Consider the following 17310-nt stretch of genomic DNA (forward strand, 5'->3'; position numbering starts at 1 on the left):
CCTATGGAGATCTTGATAATATGGGTCCATTTGATCCAGGAATTCATCAATGGGGTGGGATTTGGGCCTCATGATTATCTTGCCCCCAACAGAAAGGTCAACTGTAGCCAGACAAGTCAGGGTGAATAGAGGAATCCACCATCCATGAACAACCATCATCTACACCAGGAGGGGAGAAAGAAATGAGACAAAGGAAACAAAGAAGGGAATAAGAAGGAAGGCACTGGGATCCAAGGAGGTTCGCTGATTTTTTTTCAGGGAGAGTCTGCTTTTCATCCAGTGTTTATTTGTATTTAGCATGGTGTTGTTGTTTTCTCCTTCTCAGTGTGGTCTATGTCAGGGGTAGTCAGCATTTTCTGGCAGGGGCTCATGGGAATTGTAGTCCATGGACATCTGGAGGACCACAGGTTGACTAACCCTGGTCTATGTGGTTCTCTAATCATCTGTGAATCTATCTCTCCTTGAGGCTGATTCTGCATGGGTGGAAAAGGCTGAGAAGGCAGTCATATGGACGTGGGGCGAATCCCCACGTCTATATGATGCAGCCACTGGGCAGGCCCCCTCCCAGGCCTGTCGCAGAGCAGGCCCTCAGTTGCCCCGGGCTAAAGGAATGCAGGAGAATCACTTGGAGATCACCTGGAACTGGAGTTCATCTGCAGACTACGCTGATTAGTTCTCCTAGTGGGAAGGGCTGCTTGAGAGGGGGGACTCTGTGGCCTTGGACTCCACTCAGGTTCAGGGACAACAGTCTCTAGGTGGTGCCAGGGGATTCCCTTTAATTGCAGGTCAACTCTAGCCTGAAGAGACTAGTCCCTTTGGAGAAGATGACTGATTTGGACTCGATGGCATTGGATCTAGAGATGGCGGCCTCAAAATAGGACATGGTAATTACTACTGATCTTCAAGCAACAGAGATCAGTTACCCTTGAGATAATGATTTTCTTGAAAGAGGGACCACATGGTATTAGAGGTGCAGTTGCCAGCCTCCAGAAGGGACCTGGGGATTCAGGCTGTGATATTGGCTGCTCTGGAAGGGGAACTCCACAGGATCATATTCCACCAAGATCCCCCCATCCAAAACCTGCCCACTACCAACCCCACCACAAAGCCTCCAAGTGTTTCCCAAACCAGTTCTGGCAAAACAAAAACAGAAACAAAACCCCACCCCCTATATAGATACAGCTATTGGAATCCTGTAGGGAGATGTCCACCAGACACAAATACTTTTCCAAAAAACAACTCACCGTTAAGGTCTCCAAATACCCAGTTTTTACCCTGTGCCTTCTGCAATCTGGAAGCAGAAATCTGATGGGCTGTATCAGTTTCTCTATGCATGTGTTCTCTCCTGCTTTCTCTCCCTCTCTCTCTATGGCACAGTCTGGATGCAGGGATCTTTATGCTCTTTCCTCCTTCCTCCTCTTTCCAATTCATGGCTGGTGCTCTGGAAATCTTATGTAATCAGTGGGAGTGGGGCTCTATCCCTCTCCTAAAAGCTTCCTTTTCTCCAGGAAATGACAAGCCAGCCAACACTGGAATGCCCTTTCAAACATTTGTGTTTAACTTCCATGTATTTATAATGCAAAATGGATCCAAAAACAAGAGGCACACATGGAAATAATATAAGCAAGCAGAATATGGATTTATGTAGGCAGTGGACAAAGTGCCAATAAACACTTTTGAAAGGGAAAAAAATAAGCAGAGTTCCCCCCAATGAAGCGGAATGGCAAACCACCTCTGCTTCATGCTTGCTCAGGTCACCAGAAGGCACCTGGGACTTGAGAGCACTTTACACGCACTGGTTGCTCATTAGACCACAGTGGCCCCTTCACAGGCTGCAGTTCTGAAGGAGAGGTGGTAGTGACAGTCAAAAAACAAGTCAGCTTTTGAAGAAAAAACAGCTGTGATAGGATCCAACAAACAATACGGTCATCAGTAATTCTACTGAATTGAATTTGGGCCGATCCTGCGTAGAGCAGGGGGTTGGACTAGATGGCCTGTATGGCCCCTTCCAACTCTATGATTCTATGAATAATGCTATGTTCTCCAACATTATTTAATAGTTTCTTGTTAGACATGGTGTACTAATGTCCTCCTGCAATGTCCCTGATTTGTATACCTCTTTGGAACATTTCTTCTCAGTGTAATGAGCTGGCTGATCAAGCACTGTATTCCATGCTCCAGTAACCGAGGATAATATACGTTAAATTCTGAAATTAGGAAAATTCTAGGAACAGATGCATGATATATCAAGAAACACAGGGGAAAATGCCTGAGTTTTCAAGATGGATTTCACTGGCAGTTAAGTTATCCAAAATTCTTCTGTGAGGAAGAGGCCTTCCACAGTTCTGCCTAAAACCAACATGGTCAGAGAAATTCCAATTCAGAGCACTATCATAAGACATTAAGACACAGTACAGCCTGTACAGCCTTTTTCATTGGTGACATTAAGTTTATGATGTCACCACCTAGGTCAATTTTAAAGGCTCTGTTTTGATCCCTTGGGATTTTATGTATGGGTAAAAAGGTAAAGGTATCCCCTGTGCAAGCACCGGGTCATGTCATGTCTGACCCTTGGGGTGACGCCCTCTAGCGTTTTTATGGCAGACTCAATACGGGGTGGTTTGCCAGTGCCTTCCCCAGTCATTACCGTTTACCCCCCAGCAAGCTGGGTACTCATTTTACTGACCTCGGAAGGATGGAAGGCTGCTGGGATCGAACTCCCGGCCTCATGGGCAGAGCTTTAGACAGTATGTTGCTGTCTTACCACTCTGCGCCTGTTATGTATGGGTATAATGTGCCTAAAACAGGCTTTCTCAAACACGGAATTATGAAACTCTGGAGCTGTGTGAGTGTTTTCCAAATGGGTGTAGTTAATTATTTTTACATATTTTTCACATTGGTTAAACATTTGACTGGCAGGAGGGCATGTGGGCAAGCAAGACGTGACTCGGATTGGCAGCAGTAAGGCCACAGCTTTTATTCAAAATCCACAAGCCTCCAGCCAGAGGCTTGGCCTAGCATGAGAAGAAGAGCCCACCATCAGCTGTCCGGCTGCTCATGCCCTGGCTCTGGGGGCACCCTGCTACCCACCTTCATCCCAGCCAGGGTGGTGGGTTCCTTGCCCCCAGATACCTAACCCCAGGGAAGTGGCTTGGTGGATAGGCACCCACCTCATTCAGCCACCCAGCCACCTGGCTCAGAGCCCTAGGCCCACCGAGCCTGGTAAGCCTCGCTCTTTCTTGAGCCGATCTCTTACAGAGACACCCCCTCCCTCAGGGCTCCAGTATGAAAACTGAAGCCCTGAAACAATAGGCTCCTATCTTGTGCCGACATTTAAACCACTGTGATGGAAACAAGCAAAGAACAAACTTTAAACCCACTCAACCTAGGGTAAGTGTGCAGCAAGCTGTCCAGATGGCTTCTAGACAGCTTCCTAGACCGGAGTACAGGCACGTATGTAACAAGAATTCCTTGTTCTATACCTCATGAAATCATTTTACAATTATGAAGAGGCCCCTATAACTCTAAAAATTAATGACTGGTTTATATTGTGGCATGCTGAAAATGTTTCCTTAACTTTGAGAGGGTGTGATTGCTTTGCAGGGGAACACCTTCCGCGCCACAAAGGACTCTGCTCACCAAAGGTGAGCCGGCAGCAGAGTGGCAGAGCAGCCCCCAAGGCAGCAGCTGGGGAGGAGGACGAGGAGGAGCCGTGGCCCGGTACTGATTGATCTACGGACCAGTACCAGTTGGGACTGGGGACCACTGGCCTAGGGCACTAAAAAGTCTTAGGACTTGTGAGCTAATTTTGAAAAAAGTTCAGGAACCACTCGAGAGATTTGGAACTTCTACATTTTAACATCTTTTAGAGCATGTATAGAGAGTTGGACAACGGATTTGCATTTTACCCATTCCTTTTCGAATCCCAAGTTCATTATGGTGATATGCTAAAAGTATGGTCATGGGCATTTTCTTTTTAATTATGACTTCAGAAGATTGATTGCGAGTAGAACTCCAGCCTCTCAGACATGCTGTTTTATGGTGGGGCACCATGAGAAAGGCTGGCAGTTGGCCAGCGGCTATTCTTACAGAAGCACAAAAAGCAGGAAACTGTCCCCAGGTGGACCAGGTGCTGGGCAATGAGAGGAAAAGATGCAAAACCTCTAAATGTGGAAGCAAATCTGGAAGTCCTGACCCTCTCAGCGGGCAATTCCACACAGGGCTCAGGTGGAGGTTGTGAGGTTCCCTAGGGAGAGACAACCCTCTACAGCAGGGGTAGTCAACCTGTGGTCTCCCAGATGTTCATAGACTACAATTCCCTTGAGCCCCCTGCCTGTGTTTGCTGGCAGGGGGCTCATGGGAATTGTAGTCCATGAACATCTGGAGGACCACAGGTTGACTACCCCTGCTCTACAGGTTTTGAGGAAAAACCTTTGAGTAGGCAAAGTGGATTAGGGCCTGGAGGCCAGAGCAGGCCCATTCCAACTCACTGGCTATCAAGAATGTGTAGTCCCTAAAGAATGTTATTTATATGTTTGAGGGCACATCCTCAGATCGTATTGGCATCCCTTTGGCATGGACGCAAAAATGACCTTAGAGAGCCCTCTTCATCCCACCTATGGATTCCTGTGTCCTGGATCACCTGCCAGTTAGCAAGACAAACAGGATCCAACACAGCCATCTTTGTTTTCAAAAACAGAATGTGTGGGAAGGCTAAAGACCCTCCCTCCTGCCATTCTGTACTCTGGGGATGAATCAGGCCTCACAGCCTCTTTTATGGTGAGTCACCATCCTGGGTGTGACTGAAAATCAGACAAGAGGATCCCCAACCCAACTAGCATCACATGTAATGAGGAGGTCAGTGTTCCCCTTAGAATGTGCCTCAAAATCCTCTGAAATTTGAGGAAGTCCAATTGTGTGCCAGAAATCCAGAATATAGTACTGCAATGTACCGTAGTATAGCTATACTGTCAAATCCTAAATGCCACTGCATGTCAACTAATATTAGTTTATGTACAGTCGAAGTCTACTCTAATAAAGAAAAAAAGGGAAACGAGGATTTATTTCAATCTCAATTTTGATTTATTATGATGATTGATTTTACAGACAGATGAAGAGGAAAGGATTGTCTCTCTGGAAGCAGACATCATGATTTCGATGGAAGAGGAAAGGAGAGCCGAATCATCAGGAGATTACGAGTAAGGATGCCACATGTATACCGCTTTCTCCAGTCCGCTGGAGAGGCATCCCTGAAAGAAGCAATGGAAACACAATAGATTCTTAAAACAAGGATTCTCCCACACATCCAGTTCTCCTTTGAACCACACCTATCAAATGGTATTGACACAGACAAATCTCATACCAGATCTTTGTTATCCCCAAATAGACGTTAAATTCACTGGAGGCTCCCTCCCCCTCCCCCCTCTCTCCCCCTCTCCCTCTCCCCGTCCCTCCCTCTCTTCTCCTCCTCTTCCTCCTCTCCCATTCCCTTTCCTCCATCTCTCAGCCAAATCCATCTTACAAACTTGTGAAATAAAATGATTGGATCCTGACAGTTACACTTTTTCTATTTCACCCAGTCTCCATCCTTATTACAGCCATCATCTTGTCTGACTTTTATCCATGCAAGACCCATGTTTCCTGACTATCATTTTGGAACCTATAAGGGTTCTCTTTTTCTTTTTGTTTCAAACGGCAGCAAAGATGGTATAATTTCACCTAAAGTGAGGCAGAGAAACATGTAGTCTTCCCTGAAATCATGGTTTGGAGGGAGGGACAGATAGATGAAAGGACTGGTGGATGGATGGTTGGATGGATAGGGATGGAGGGAATTTGTTGGCTGCTGGCAGAGCAATGCTGCTTAACATCAAGATTAAGTACATTCGGTATAAATAGAATTCTGTTCACATAGGATTCCACTCAACTATTGGATGCAACTGAGAAGATGCCTGATGAACTGTGGCAAGAAATTCAATCAACTGTTGTTGAAACAGCAGTTAAACACATACCGCACAAGAAGCCAGAAAAAAGATCAAAATGGCTCTCAGATGAAACTATAAGTATAAGCTGAATGTAGAAAAGCAGCAAAAGCTGCAGGCAAAAGGAAGGAAGCAAGAAAATTAAATGCAGATTTTCAAAGGGCACCAAGAATAGACAGTGAAACTTACTGGAAGAAATCCAAGCATTTAGAAGATTATAAAAAGGGATACATGAGGAATGTGTTAGAACAAATAAAGAGGTTCTGAATGCCCTTTGCTGCTCACAACAACAGTATCAAAGATAAACAAGGGAAGGAACTGACCAAACATCAAGAACAACTGGTATGAATACACAGAAGAACTGTACGCATGGAGAACAAAAGTTCACTCTCTTCAGTGACTGGGAACAACTAAGGAGTAAAAATATCAAGCTCATAAAATGTCAAATACTGAAAGAAAACTGTAATAACATGTTCTATAGGTGGCATGTAACTCCTAAGAGAATAAGTAGAATGTCTAATCAACATGGTGGAAATGCTGGAGATGCAATGATGTAATTGGTTCATTCTTTCATATGTGGTGGAGATGAGCATTTTTTTAAAAAAAATCTGGGTTAAAATATGTAGGATGTTAGAAGAAATGCTGTGTTGTAAATTCCCGATACACTCAGATTATGTTGTTAAGTGTAGTACCAGAATCTATACCAGAAATAATTATTTTTTTCATGCCAGTACATGGAAAAGTTATTGGTAGCACAAGGCTGGGGGGGGAAAGGACTTACCAGATATATCTGAATGGATAGATAAGATAGGAGAAATGTGTAAGATGGTAAAACTTACTAGTTTAATTAATCAAAGGCCAGATGAAGTATTAAGAGGACACTGGTATGTTACATGAACTATGTAATCAAATAGATAATTTCAATGTATCCCAGTTAAGATGTAAGATTTAATACAAAGGGAAGAAATGGCCATATCCTACTGCTTCACATTGTTATTGTTGTTTTCCTACATGTATTCTTGTTTGTCTTTTTAAAATATCAATAAAATCATAAAAAAAACCAATTACCGTACAAAAGCACTCATTTCGTGTGCTAGTAAGATCCTGCTCAGAATAACAGAACAACACATAGCAATAACCATCGAAAGAGAATTGGCAGATGTTCAAGCTTGCTTTTGATGGAGGCGTGGCAGTCGTGAATACATAGCAAACCTTTCCTAGATTTTGGAAAAGTCACGGGAATATCAGAAGGATTTCTACAGTTGCAAGAAAGCTTTTGATTGTGTGAATCACAATCAATTGTGGGAAGCCCTGCAAAATTTGGGGGTGCCAGTACATTTGATCCAACTGATGCTGTCATTCTACACAGACCAAGAAGCCATTATACATACAACTTTGGTGACACTGACTGGTTCAAAATGGAGACAGGAATGTGCCCAGATTGTATTCTTTCCCCCTTCCTGTTGGACTTGTATGCTGAGATCATTATGAGAGATATTGAACTCAAAGAATCAAACAATGGAATTAAGATTGTAGGAAGTAATATAAATAATCTTCGGTATGCTTGATGACACTACCCTCCTATCAGAAGCTAAGGAAGGCCTTGAACAGCTGATTAAAGGTCAATGAAGTAAGAAATTTGACATTTCCATAAACACTAAAAAGACAAAAATAATGACCACTGCACAAACAGATATATCACAATAACAATTGATGGTGAAGAAATGAAAAACATTCAAGAATTTGTTTTTCTTCAGTCACAAATCAATGAGAGTGGCAATTGTAGTATGGAAATAAAACTTCAATTTGCTCTGGGTCACTCAGAAATGAACCAAACATGGAAAAGCAAGGGCACATGCCTGACTACCAAATGTAGAATAGTTATATCTGCCATATCCCCAATAGCCACTTATGGCTGTGAAAGTTGGAGGGTGAAAGAATTGGACGAGAGAAAAGGCGATTGATTTGAACTCTGGTGTTGGAAAAGACTTCTGTGGGTTCCATAGATAGCAAAGTCACAAACAAGGAAATACTACAGTGCATGAAGTCTGATCTATCACTGGTAGGCAAAATCACAAAACTCTGTCTCACGTACTTTGGCCATATTATACGATCCAACTCAAGGGAGAAACCAGTTATGCTAGCATTGGACAGTGGAAAAATGAAACCAAGCTGACAAAGAATATGGTGGATAGACACGATCAAAATGGACACTGGACAGAAAATGTCATGGCAGCTGTGCCATGGGATCACCAAGAGTCAGAATGGTCTGAATGGCTGACAACAATACTGAGCTGCATATTTCAAAAACATGCAGGACCAAACTTGAGAAGAATGCTAAATATTTGTCATTCTAGGAGGCAAGCAATAGATTCCAAAACCTAGTTGTTAGCACAATCTAAGCAATCTGCTCCAATGATTAGACTTACTTTTTGTATTCAGCCAGCATACGGAGCTTCACGTAGTGTCTGCCTGCTAAACTCCATACCATCTGAGTGAAAATGAAAAGTACATTTAGTCCTCCAATAAAACTTGTATTAGGCAACCAGGGCTCTGAGTTTAGTCCGCTGAGTCATTAAATTACATTACAAGGAGAACCAGCATGATGTCATGGTTAAGAACAGTTGATTCAAATCTGGATAACTGATTTTCATTCCACCCTCCTCCACAAGAACCTGCTGGTTGACATGGACCAGAAGGCCAAAACTTAAAGGAAAAGAATCCCATAACTGTCAATTAGCAAGATGAAAAAGACTTAAACCTTCCTCTTCTTCTGTCTGCGCCCTAGATGTCCATGGACTACATTACCCATGAGCCCCTGCCAGCAAATGCCAACACTTTTCTTTTTTTTAGGTACCAATTCTGCAGTAACCTTCTTGCCTACTGAAGTTAATTTTTTCCTTTCCAGACAGCACATATCATCAATGAAACCCTGAGAGATTCAGAAAGGGAAAAGATAGCATCGCTCACTGTCACTTCTCTTGTTTATCTTTAAACTTTGAATAGGAGCATATAATAAGTTGAGATGACTGGAGGTTTTAAAATTTAAGATGAAACTTATAAATCCATACCTTCTCAGTGGCATTGGTCTTCTCCATGCCGGACGGCTAAAGGAAAAGGGAAATATTAATACATATAATTTGGTTTAAGAGAAGAAATTAAAGAGAAGAAATTAAATCAATAAAATGAAGACTTGAAATGGAAAAATAAAGAGATGATTGTGGTTCTGAGGAATAAGTAGAATCTTATAAAAAAACAAAAGTCTTTTGGGTATCAATTCTGCAGCAACCCTGTTGTCCGCTGAAGTCAATTTTTCCCTCCCAGACAGCACATATCATCAATGAAACCCTGAGAGATTCAGAAAGGGAAAAGATAGCATCGCTCACTGTCACTTCTCTTGTTTATCTTTAAACTTTGAATAGGAGCATATAATAAGTTGAGATGACTGGAGGTTTTAAAATTTAAGATGAAACTTATAAATCCATACCTTCTCAGTGGCATTGGTCTTCTCCATGCCGGACGGCTAAAGGAAAAGGAAAATATTAATACATATAATTTGGTTTAAGAGAAGAAATTAAAGAGAAGAAATTAAATCAATAAAATGAAGACTTGAAATGGAAAAATAAAGAGATGATTGTGGTTCTGAGGAATAAGTAGAATCTTATAAAAAAACAAAAGTCTTTTGGGTATCAATTCTGCAGCAACCCTGTTGTCCGCTGAAGTCAATTTTTCCCTCCCAGACAGCACATATCATCAATGAAACCCTGAGAGATTCAGAAAGGGAAAAGACAGCATTGCTCACTGTAACCTCTCTTGTTTATTATAGATCTTTAAACTTTGAATAGGAGCATATAATAAGTTCAGAGGACTGGCAGTTTTAAGAAGAGACTTATAAATCCATACCTTCTCAGTGGCATTGGTCTTCTCCATGCCGAACGGCTAAAAGAAAAGCGAAGTATTAATGCATGTAATTTGGTTTAAGAGAAGAAATTAAATCAATAAAATGAAGACTTGAAATGGAAAAATAAAGAGATGATTGTGGTTCTGAGGAGTAAGTAGAATCTTATAAAGAATAAAAAAGAAAAGTTTTTTGGGTATCAATTCTGCAGCAACCCTGTTGCCACTGAAGTCAATTTTTCCCTCCCAGACAGCACATATCATCAATGAAACCCTGAGAGATTCAGAAAGGGAAAAGATAGCATCGCTCACTGTCTCCTCTCTTGTTTATTATAGATCTTTAAACTTTGAATAGGAGCATATAATAAGTTCAGAGGACTGGCAGTTTTAAGAAGAGACTTATAAATCCATACCTTATCAGTGGCATTGCTTTTATCTTTGACGAACGGCTAAAAGAAAAGTGAAGTATTAATACATATAATTTGGTTTAAGAGAAGATATTAAATCAATAAAGTGAAGACTTGAAACGGAAAAATAAAGAGATGATTGTGGTTCTGAGGAGTAAGGAGATTCTTATAAAGGAAAAAAAATGTTTTTAGGTATTAATTCTGCAGTAAACTTGTTGCCCACTGAACTCAATATTTCCTTCCCAGGCAGCATGTATCATTAAAGAAATCTTGTAAGATCAAAAAAAGGAACAAGGTTGTCCACTGTTAACTCCTTTGTTTATCAGAGCTCTTTAAACTTTGAATAGGAGCATAACATATGATGCGTGGACTGAAGGTTTTAAGAATTAAGAAAAGACATAAAGAGTATCTTATAAAGAAAAAAGAAAAGTGTTTTTAGGTATCAATTCTGCAATAACCCTGTTGCCCGCTGAAGTCAACTTTTCCTTCCCAGACAGCACATATCAACAATGAAACCCTGAGAGATTCAGAAAAGGACAAGACAGCATTGCAAACTGTCACCTCTCCTGTTTATTATAGATCTTTAAACTTTGAATAAGAGCATATAATAAGTTGAGAGGACTGGCAGTTTTAACATTTAAGAAGGGACTTATAAATCCATACCTTATCAGTGGCATTTGACTTTTCCATAACCAAGGGCTAAAAGAAAAGTGAAGTATTAATACATATAATTTGGTTTAAGAGAACAAATTAAATCAATAAAGTGAAGACATGAAATGGAAAAATGGAGATGATTGTGGTTCTGTGTAGTAAGGAGAATCTTATAAAGAATAAAAATGAAAAGCTAGAAAATAGAACTTTGTTTTAATATATGGTAACAGTAGCATGACTAGTTTGAAGAGATGACTACTTGGATTAAAGATAAAACAATCATAGTATTCATTGCTAAATGGAAGCCCCTTCATGATTTTTTGTTTTTTGTTTTTTGTATGAAAGGGAAAAAATAAGGTGTTGATTATGGTTAATTTTGCTAGAGGTAAAACAATAATATTCATTGCTAAATGGAAGCATCTTTTGACCAATTATACATGGGAGGGATGAGCTGGGGGAGCACTCGCACATCAGGAGATGTACGACATCACCATCAGTCCAGCCCCTTCACGGCCATGGCCCGTGTTTTGGCCGCCGATGCTCCATTTTTTAGCATTCCCTTTCTTCAAGTGGGTGCCGTCAGCATTCATGCCAGCCTGGGCCTGTGTTTATAGGGAACAGCCAGGCCATTTAAGCCTGGATCTTCCCCACTCTGGAGGGGCCCTGCAGAGACACAAAATGCCCTGTTTGAATTTGTGCCGATGCAGAGCCAAACGGAGCATCTGTCGACCCCCCCCAATGTTGGAACAGCATTTCCGTGCTATCCCCGCCTTCATGTAGGGACCCTCCCCTGCCCCCTGTTGCCGCTGCCACAATGCGTCACAGTGGAACCTGTCTGCCCCTGAGTTGTATATATGTGTATTTTATTCCCCATGAATAAATTACTATGTGCACATAACGGCAAGTGGCCCAGCACAGCTGCAGCCATGCATAATTGGTCTATGTCTTTCTGCATGAAAAGGAGTAAAGTTAATTGCTGATGGTGGTTTTGAGAAGTAAGCAGGAGAAATAGCCTTGGCTGTCTAAGATGCTGAACTAGAGTTTAGAAGAAACCTGAACGAGAGGTTTAGAAGAAATTAATTTTGGAGAATATGTCTTAAAGTTGGTGAGTCACAGGCAGCAGGTACCATTATCCAAACCTTTCGAAATTCAAAAAGGGACAAGGCAGGGTTGCCCACTGTCACCTCTCTTGTTTATTGGAGCTCTTTAAACTTTGAATAGGAGGATAAGATGCGATGAGGAGAATGTAGGTATTAAGTTTAAAAAATAGGGCTATGAATTCATACCTTTTTGGTGGAATTGGTTTTGGCGGTCGATAAATCCTTAAACATAAGAGAAGTATTAATAACTAAAGTAAAAGAATTTGGTTCAGTAGAAGAATTTAAGTCAATAAACATAGATAGATAAAATGTGCGGAAGAAAAAGTATGAAGATTTCATGGAAAACATCTTTTTTCATCTTTAAAAAGGTTGACTACCTAGCCATAATGTTTATAAATACAAATTGTATACTATTTCTAAATAATTATGTTAAGAAAATCAATGAATTACAATTTTATAGAATGACTAGAAATCAAGCCCATTTTATTTTTTCATAAAATGGGCGCTAGGAGCCGGTCTTCCCTCGGCCCCGGGAGCGGCCTCACCACGGCGAGGGCGCTCCCAGGGGCAAGAGAAGGCAGGCTCCTGCCCCCCCACCCTGCCCGAAGCAAGCAAGGGCATTCTCTCGCCCCCGGGTCTGGGATTTGGCGAGGCCACTCCAGCGGCTGGGAGAAGGCGGCGCGGCCCCGCAAAGGACTCACCGCATCGGCTGGCAGTCCAGTCTATGCGGTGATTCCCTGGCTGGGTGAAGCAGCCAATGGGGAGCCACGCTTTGTGCGGCTCCCCATTGGCTGCTTGGCCGGGATGGACACTTGGAGGGGCCAATCAGGAGCCGCTTTGCGGCTCCTGATTGGCCCCTCCAAGTTTTTATCCAGGACAGGGCCCGCCCTAACTCCTCCCAGACAGCCCTTACTCTTTTATTCAGTCTTTTATCATATAGAATGATAGTAGTTGACACCAGAAAAAATGTATATAAACACTTTGTGTAAATATTGGTAACTGGAAGAACATAAAGGGATATTTTACCATGTGCGGTAGACTTTTAACAAAGCCAAAATTATTTGAATACAATTCTATTCATTATTCAGAAGTTGTTAAAGATCAATCTGCGAATGAGACCAGAAACCTTCCTTTTCTGATAGATGGATAGGCAGTTTGAAAATAGATTTATGCTTTTATAAATTAGAAAATATCAGGTTTATCCACAGTAGAGAAGTCACTTTGGCCACTTTGATTAGAGATAAGAGTCATTATATTTGTTGCTAAATTGAAACCCATTTATAACTTTTTGCATGAAAGGAAAAAAAAATGTGTTAATTCTGATTCTGAAGAGTAAGTAGGAGAATCTTATAGAGCAGTGGTCCCCAACCCCTGGTCCAGAGACCGGTACCGGTCCATGGATCAGTCTGTACCAATCCACGGCTCCTTCTCGTCCTTCTCTCCGGCTGCTGCCTTGGGGGCTGCCCTGCCACTCTGCCACCAGCTCACCTTTGGTGCTCTCCAGAAGCTCCCATGGCTGGGGCTCCCCCTTGGTGTGACACTGCGCAGCTGCTGCTGGCAGTGCCTCCCAGAAGGTGGCGGGAAGTCAGGGGCACCGGCGGAAAAGTAAGTGGAGCAGGGGCTCAGGCAGTGGCGACATCCCTCGGCAAAAGACTACCCCCCCCGGGCCTCAGTAAAATTGTTAAGCATTGACCAGTCCCCGGTGAATAAAAGGTTGGGGACCACTGTTATAGAGAATAGTAAAATTGTTAGGTATTAATTCTGAAGAAATTTTAGAATAATTTTTATGTTTAATTATTTATTTGTTCATTCCCTAGACTGCTCCTCACTGCAAGCTGGCCTCAGAGAAGTTTACAACATATATGAAATATAGTACAGTTAGTAATCCTATTATTGAATAAGAATTGGGTTTTATGTCCCACTTTTCAGTATCTGAAGGAGTCTCAAAGTATTTATTTATGTTCAGTTTATTGGCCACTGCCCTTAGGCAAGGCTGGCTTGTAGCGTCATACAATCATCTTCTCTTCCTCTCGCCACAACATATACCCTATAAGGTATGTGGGGCTGAGAGACCTCTGACAGAACTACTCTGTCAGAAGAGCATTAACAGGACTGTGAAAAGCTCAAGGTCACCCACCTGGCTACATGTGGGGGATGGGGAATCAAACTTGGCTTCACCACATAAGAAGCTGATGCTCCACCACACTTGGTCTCACAACACCAAGCTGGCCCTTGGTCTCATTGGTAAATGCACATGGCCTTGTCGTCAAGCTACTTGGACGTTATATGGACATTGCAATCTCTTTTTAAAAACATCTATTTTTTTCCCTCTATTCCTGAACTTTTAACTTTTGTTTGGAAATTCCTAAGGAAAATACCTTTAAAAATCAACAAAAAACCCAGCCCGCTTCAATGTTATTAGCATTTGCTTTGATGATGTGTGCTTCTGTTGAGAGAAAGAGCAATATAGAGCACAGGAAGCACAAGGGAGGGGTCATGGCTCCGGTCAGACTACGCACTGCTGACTTGGATGGACAAACGGCCTCATTCAGTATAAGGCAGCTTAATCTGTGTGTTCACATTCAGCTCACCTGCTATTCTTGCTATTGTGAAAACGTCCGAGTGCTTTAAAAAATGTTTCTATTTCCTGCAACATTGTTTGCCATTTAGGGAAATCCTGGGGGTTACCGAAAAAGGTCTTGAGAGCGCTGAAATATTTTCCGAGCTTATTGGTTACTGGAGTAATCGAAGGGTATTGGGGAAAAGTGGTCGAAGGGTAATAGGGCCTTATTACTACCGCCACAGAATGGTGAACCCAAACCAGGCAGCAAGTCACGATGAAGAGAGAAACCGATCGTCCACAAGCAGCCATCATCTAAACCAGGAAGGGAGAAACCAAGAATAAGACACAGAATACCAAGAAGGCAATTAAATTAAGGGCAACTGGGGGTCCAAGGAGGTTTGCTGATTTATTCTGGGAGAGGCCTCTTTTGATCCAAGGTTCATTTTTACTGAGCATAACCATGACTCACAAAGGGTGATCCTGGGCTGTGCCTCTTTCCTATTGCTGCAGAAAGTCTACTATATCTGCTTATCCTGAACAATTCTGTGCTGTAGATTAGGCTGAAAGAGAAAATGGCTGATGATGAGGCAGCCAGTGAGCTTCAGGGAACAGAGGGGAAGGAAAGCTGAGTCTTCCTAGGAATACCGGGCTCCAGGCTAAACAGCTAATCTCCAGTCTGCAGTGGTCAAGATTTTTGTAACATTGAGGCTGAGGGAGGGAGGGAGGGAGGAAGGAAGGAAGGAAGGAAGGAAGGAAGGAAGGAAAAGAGACAAGGAGGAGGAAAAAAGGAACCAAAGAACAAACAAATGGATAAAGAAAGGAAAAGGGAAGAAGGGGGAGAGAGAGAAAGAGAAAGAAAGAAAGAAAGAAAGAAAGAAAGAAAGAAAGAAAGAAAGAAAGAAAGAAAGAAAGAAAGAAAGAAAGAAAGAAAGAAAGAAAGAAAGAAAGAAAGAAAGAAAGAAAGAAAGAAAGAAAGAAAGAAAGAAAGAAAGAAAGAAAGAAATCTCGGGAGTGCTGCAGAGAGACTGCTTCAGGCACTCCTAAGGTCTAACAGGGGGCCATTTCTAGGCATTCAGTGGGGTCCCTGGATCTGGGTGCACTACAGAGAGGCTTCTCCTGGCCACACTGTGCCCCACAGGGCTGGCAGGGGGCAGTTTCTGGCCCTTCTATAGCCTGGGTGCATTGTGGAGATGCTTCTCCAAGCTGCCCTGTGTTCTTCAGGGCAGGCAGGATCTGTTTCTGGGCCTTGCTGTCACCTGGGGACCCAGACAGACTGCATTGAAGGCTTTGCAGGTCATGGTGGCTGGGTTGGGCTGGCAGGGGACATTTGCAGGGTCTTCAGTACCTGGACTGGCCACGTTGAGGCTTGTGCATGCCTCAGTAGGCCCACTCAGGAGAGCAGAAGGTTTTTCCTGGGCCATCATGACCTTCCTGAAGGCAGGCAGGCCACACAGAGGGCTGTACGAGCTGCTACAGGCTCTGTCCTGCTGGCGAGTAGGCATTTCAAAGCCTACTGCGGTTGCTTCAGAGTGGAACGGCCTACACAGAGGCTTCTTCAGGCCACTGTGGTCCCTGTCCTGCCCATGGTCCTTAACAGTGGCGGACTCTAATCTGGCGAATCGGTTTAGATTCCCCGTTCCTCCACATGCAGCCAGTTAGGTGACCTTGGGCCAGTCACAGTCATTTTAGAGCTGTTCTCACAGAGCAGTTTCTCTTAGAGGTCTCTCTCAGCCACACCCACCACACAGGGTGACTGTTGTGGGGAGAGGAAGGGCAGCTGACTGTAAGCCACTTTGAGACTGACTCCTTTGGGCAATGAAAAGCAGGATATAAAACCAGCTCTTCTTCTTCTGTGCTCTCCAGATTCTCCAGATCCCTGAGCTCTCCAGATTCCACATGTCCAGGAGTTTCGCAACCTGGATGGGCAACCCAACCCTCCCTTGAATGGCCAGAGGCCAGCATGGACGTGGCAATGCTACACAGGTGCAGCTATAGGAACCCTGTAGGGAGATGTCCAGCAGAGATCTTTCCACCAGAAAGATACCTTTCAAGAAACAACTCACAATTCAGGTCTCCCAATACCCTGCATTTACCAAGAGCCTTTTGCAATCCGGAAGCAGGAAACTGGTGGGCTGGATGAGTCCCCCTGGGTATGTGTTCTCCTTCTCTCTCTCTCTCTTTCTGTGCGGCACATTCTGTGTGCTGGGATCTTTATACTCTTCCTTCCTTCCGCCTCTTTCCAATTCATGGCTAATGCTCCGGAAACCTTACGTAATCAGTGGGACTGGGGCTCCACCTCTCTCCTATAAGCTTCCTTTTTTCCGGGAAATGGCAAGCCAGCCAAGACCGGGAGACTTTTTAAAAACATTGGTGATTCACTTCTGCTTTTGTACCGTGCAAAGTGGACCCCGAAACAAGAGGTGCACACAGAAATAATATAACCAAACTGAAAAGGTGGGCAGTCAACAGTGCAAAATCAATGCCAATAAACCAGGGGTAGTCAAACTGCGTCCCTCCAGACGTCCGTGGACTACAATTCCCATGAGGCCCTGCCAGCATTTGCTCATAGAAATTGTAGTCCATGGACATCTGGAGGGACGCAGTTTGCTTACCCCTGCAATAAACTGTTTTGAATGAAAACAACAAGCAGAGTTTCCCACAATGCTGAGGAAGGCCATGGCAAACTGCCTCTGCTTCATGGTTGCCTTGAAAGC

This window comes from Paroedura picta, chromosome 16 (assembly GCF_049243985.1).
Source record: "Paroedura picta isolate Pp20150507F chromosome 16, Ppicta_v3.0, whole genome shotgun sequence".
NCBI classification, from domain to species: Eukaryota; Metazoa; Chordata; class Lepidosauria; order Squamata; family Gekkonidae; genus Paroedura; species Paroedura picta.